The sequence below is a fragment of the Salarias fasciatus genome, chromosome 23, assembly GCF_902148845.1.
Source record: "Salarias fasciatus chromosome 23, fSalaFa1.1, whole genome shotgun sequence".
Taxonomy (NCBI): Eukaryota; Metazoa; Chordata; class Actinopteri; order Blenniiformes; family Blenniidae; genus Salarias; species Salarias fasciatus.
In genome coordinates, this window is record NC_043766.1 from 28942733 (window position 1) to 28948732 (window position 6000).

Sequence of the window (6000 nt, forward strand, 5' to 3'; positions counted from 1 at the left end):
CACACACACACACACACACACACACACACACACACATATATATATATATATTTATATATATATATATATATATATATATATATATATATATATATATATATTTATATGTATGTATATATATAATATATATTTTTCCTCTCTCCCCCTCTCTCTCTCTCTACTAGCATCTGCAACAAAGCAAATATAAGAGCCACTCCATCAATGTAACCACATAGCAACGTCTGAAGGTCAATTTTTCAATAAGAATGTTGAAAAGATAGAATGTGCATGCACAATTGCTTCTGTAAACACATGTGCAAAAGAACAGAAAAGCATGTACATGGTAAATTTGTGAGTTCTTGCAAATGGTGTTTGGTGTTCTGCAGACCTTTCTCAAGGTTAATTTCTTTCTTCCATAGTAAGAGAAAAAGAACTGGCAAGGAAAAATTATCTTAATAACAGGCCACTTCAATCATATCCATGACAATTATTCAGCCTGCACCACACTAAGACTCAGAAACATTCATAGATGTAGAAATAACTCAGTGTTGAACCTCAGCATACCTGTAATTGATTCAGAAACATCACGGATGTTAAATTATAATGACTTACAATTGAGCAAAGTTACATGAGTCATGTGTAATTCCCCAGTGAACATGTTTGTGCCAAAGCTTCCAGAATCAAGAACTTCTTTCAAATGATTCCTCGAAACCCACTTTTATAGATTTGTTTTTAGTTTACTTTTAGCTTTAATTTTGTTTTCATGTTTCATTGATTTATTTTCATTTAAATGTTATTTTCTGTTTTTTTTTTGGGTTTTTTTTTTTTGGTTTTTTTTATGTTCACTCTTTTTAGCTGCCTGGGCCTGGGCCTTTGGTCTGTTGTTGTCTCATCTCCAATTATTTTTAGCATAATATTTTACTGACTGCTTGTTTTCTCTTGTCTTGACTGACATTTATATGTCTATGTGTTTTGATTGTGAAAGAATTTTGTGAAAATTTTTCTTAAAGGTCTATATAGATACAATCATCAGTATTATTATCAGTATTAATAATAATGATTATTGAATAGATAATTGTTATTATTATTATTATTTATCATTATCATTTCATGCCCAGCTTCATAAAAAATCTTCATGTGTGTATTTATTTTGAGTGTGCACTGCTCACTAAGAAGCAGGGTTTCCATTTAAAAGTCTTGAACACCCACACAGGTGTTTTCAGTTATTAATTAGAATCAGTGGTTAATTAGCACACTGCTCAGGCTCAAAGGCTGACTGAACCTGTTTCCTGGCAGGAAGGTGAGACGACAAAGTGCAGTCTGCAGATGTCTGCTTACAGCCAAACTTAATGAGCCAAAAAAGTGAAAACATCTGGCTTGATTCACTGTATCTGTGATAAACTTTTAGAAAAAAAGTAGTTTAGAATGAATATGAAGTAGTTTTGACTTCTCTCACCTATTTAGCTCAACTAGACTCAGTTGACTGGTAGCCAGTACAACAGCTCAAAGCATTTGAGCCTGATCTCTCACATTTCTCAATTCAAACAACACTACCCTGTACTGACAGGTATGCAAAACAGTGAACTACCTTTCACTGAAACAAAACTGAGTCCAACACACATCTTGTGTATGGAAAGTGCCCAATAGTGAGTAAACTCTATCAGTGCAGAGTTCTCACATCCCTCTTTGAGCCAAAGATGACCTCAACAGAAACATTAGGGCCGAAATAGTGGTGTCTTCATTATTGAAAAAAGAATCCCACCTCTACTGCCAGCTGCAGGACACACATTTGTTACAGCTTAACTACAGAAATGCACGCAACCTGGAAGTACAGGTTGTCTTCTTGAATTTCTTACACTCCTGGTTGTCAGTGCATTCTTCAGGGCAACAAGATGGAGGCCAAAATGTTACTCGTCTGGTACTTTCTTATATGTGCTGTTATTCATCAGATTAAAACACTCAAATCCAAGCCCTGTGTGTGTTTTCAAGTGATCATGCCAAAGTGTCATTGCACTTTGATGGCCATTTACACGACAAAGGCACTTGGCGGCACTGAAAATGCATCTTTTTGAAAACAACTCCCAAAGTGGAACTTCTGTAAAACGCCTGGGTTCTGTGGCCTTCTAAACAAGCGGAAGTGCAACCTTTTGAAAATGGTCCTATGCCATCTCCGTGGAGATGAATGCCACAACTGCATGTGTGCTTCACAGCAAAGAGTTCCTCTGCTTATGTGTGAATAGATGGATTTTAACAATGGCAGCCTCCAGAGTGTCTTGACATTTTGTGTCAACTTAGGGCATGTTCATACCGACTTGGGTCGAGCCAGGACCCCTTTTTGGAAGTGTGAATTTGTAAATCAGCCTCCTCATAAATAACTGAATCATTTTCTGACCGTTGACCCAAAAGGGCGTCAATCAAGACAGAAGCACGTTGGGTGCCGGAAGCAAAAGTGATGTTTGTTCCAAAATGAGTGCAAAATAAAATCTGTCTTGTTTTTTTGCCTTAATATTCTATTTTTTTACTTGTTCTGGTAGAATACAGAACAAACAACATGATGTAGTCATTATACGCATTAGAAGAATGAACGGTTTTGTACTTCGTCACTGCAGGAAAGTCAAAACAGCTCTCTGACTGGAGCGGCTCTGTGTTGCCAGACTGGGTGGGCTTCTGCCAAATCAAGCTTCTTTTTTGAAAAGGTCGGACGGACTGATGAAATCATTATGTGTTTATGACGTGTTTTTTCTATTATACAAAAATGATTTTAACGTGCATTTTCAACCGAGATGGCGCTTTCTATTGAGTTAAACGGGTTTCATATTGTTTGCGGGGGAGAGCGACAGATCTGGCAACCTCCTCCAGTGGACTGCAGAGGCATCACAGTGCTGCAGTGATTCCAGTCCGCAGACGGGACGCAGCCTGAACGGTTGTTTTGTTGTACATGATTTTTCTTCAGGCCATACAAATCGCTGACTTTCAGAAGGAAGCACAGACTCTCCGCCATGCTCGATGTGCGCGCTCAGAATAACAGTTCGTGTCGTGCATTATGGAAGCCTCACACAGACAAAAGTGCGTCAAACGAGGAAAGTTGGCTTGACCCAGGGAGTGACCGTGTTCTCACTGCATCTAGATCGAGCCGGGGTCGACCCCAGACCTCCTCCTCGAAGCGGCCCCGGCTCGACCCAAAAGTTGGTTGACCCAAAAGTATGTTGACCCAACGGGAAAAAAACGTTCACACTGTCGCTCCCGGCTCGACCGCGGGCTGCTACGTCAGTTAGGTCGAGCCAAATACCTTTGGTGTGAACACAGCCTTAGTGTCATTTTTTTCATCACTTTTGTACCAGAAAAAGAATTTGTTTAAAAAAAAAATATATTCCTAGTTATTGCTAACACGTTTGTGCATAAATTGCCATATTCCTCATTCCTATCCTGTGCTGTGCATTTTCTGCTTCAAACCCTACCTAACTCAACATTTTACCTTGGAGGAATCAGTGTGGTTCAGCAGACTGTTCTCAACACAGGCTCAAAAGGAACACGCTGAGAAAGAACAGCATATGGATGTCATGTAACATTTTTCATATTTTATTTTTGTAGTGTTTTCATGTTGAAGACAAAGAGGATAGCGCCATTCAAAGTTTTTTTTTTTTTATTCTTCTGCGTATTGACAACTTTGACTGGTTGACTGTGGAGTCGATTGATTGTATTGAGCAGGGTTATTCATTTGGGTGATGGAGCATAGAAAAGCCAATGAGGAGGATTTCTTGAGGGGACACTTTTTCTGATGGTATCTTTTCAGGACCTTCGTAGTGTTATAAAGGATTGTGCTCAGATATTTGTACTCCTTCATATTCAAAAATGGTGTTAACTGTCTCGACCAGTTCACTACTAACTTTTTACTTGAATTGAGCTGGAAATAATCACACCACAAGTTTCTGTAGGGCTAATGCTATGCATTGTGAGAATCCTGCCATTCTTGGAGCTTGAAGGTTACACATTAAAAAACAGAGGGAAATTTCAATAAAAAGACAACTAAATCTCAGAATTGCAGTGAGGAAATGTTCTTAGCAGAGTAACTTTTCTCTGGCCTTTACTGTAAAAACAGCCTAGCTGTGAAATTTGCCGACTCTGAACAAATTAAATCCATGGCACTGATGTTTCTGCAAAGGAAAGGTACAAGACTTTCCGCTTCTGATACCATTTCCTCTTATCTTTTTATTTCCAATCTTGACAGTAGAAATCATTTTCTTGCCTTTCTTTGCACTTCAAGAAAACCTCAGGGGTGTGAGATCAAAGTGATATTAGCCATTGTGTCTTCACTGTGGTTCCCACAGTCGGCTGTCAGATTTGACATCCCACCTCACCCCTGCATTTTCTTCCTGTCTTCTGCCGCATCCTCCCTGGACCTTAGTCTGCGTTTGAAGATCATTTTTACAGAGGGTTTGCTTGCGAATGCTCACCCACGGGGCTCTTTTAATTAATTAAGAGGAGGAGTGATCTCTGCCACTGCTTCAGAGAAGGAAAAGGGCAGATGTCACATGATATTATCTGCGAAAGGAGGTGGTAATTAATCACCTTGACAGCCCTTGATATGTAAACATGGCTAATTTAGAGTCCTTTTTTTCTGTGGGAATCACTCAGGTACAAGGTGCATCACACCGGCTGTGACAGGCTTAAATTGCCCTTCAACAGATGCGGGCAAACAGCCAAAGACTGTTGCAGCTTGATTTGGATCGAGTTTGACATCCTGATTAAGTGAATATGAAGTGGAGATCAGCTCAAAATGAATGAAGCACTTTCCATGGTGCTATTAAGTCCTTTAAAGAAGACTTTGAGAACAGAGTAAGATACATCAATGTGATTTTGTAACATTTATTAGCAGCATTTTGTGTGATTTAGACACTTCATATAAAATTTCTCAAAGTTACATACATCCTCAAACCTACATCTTCTATGTACCAGTTAAAATATGGCTCCTTAGGTCCTCTATGGTGACTTCTTTAAGCTTTCACTTATTTTCATTTAAATAAAAGTTTTCTTATTTTAATTCTGTTTCCAGTCCTGAATTAAATAATTCAGTGTGCATCACTTGCCCACAGCCTATCAGCTCCACACAAATAGCACCTCTTGGAAAACTAACTCTAAATATATACAAGAACAAAAGAATGAATTTGAAGAAAATACAGTGTGTCATTTAACATGGAAATACCTTTTGTCTTCCAACAGTGCTGGTTTGATGTGGTTACTAAATGCAGAATAAGTAAAAAGCAGGGAAGAAACCCTTAACTGGGGGAAAAAAAATGTTATAATGACTAAGTCTACCTAAAACGAGTTTTGTCTGAACCAGTGGTTCTTGAGTAGTGAACTACCCTATACCAGTGTGGATGGAGGGCTTTTGGGTCAGTGGCAAACAGGCAAATTTAGTTAATCACTTGTTTTGGTTTGTTTTGGTTGTGTCTGCATAGAATCTGAAGCTGATACAAATTAATGCATTGAAGAGATAAGAAGAAGTAAAACTTGAAAAAGCAAATGAAGAAGTCAAACATCTTGTAACTGTCATGGGAGGCTTGTGAATGGATGATCTGAAGTAGTTATGAGTTAATTCTGAATGAGCCAAAATTGTTTCATTTTAAAATAAATAGAAATCGCTTGAAATACCAAAAAGTACTGGTGACCTGTCACAAATAGCAGCAATTTCTCTGATGCGGTCATTTAGTAGAATTTGATACAAGGATCTGATGCCTCCCACATTCCGTTTGATTTAGTCAAAACTCTTTGTTTTCAGATTTGCCATGTTACTACTTGATGAAGTGCCTCCAAAGTGTGTTTGGAGGCGGATTGAGACCTGCCTGTCAAGCTAAATTGGTCACTTGCTTGGAGCTCTCAGTGTTACGGAGAACCAGATCTACATGGTTGATTTCACTCACCCTCCCAGCAGAGCATATTTCTGCACAATGTTTCTGTCATGATGGTTAACGGAGACATATTTAGGCCCTGGTTCCCCAGCAGTTTATGCTGATGTTGTTG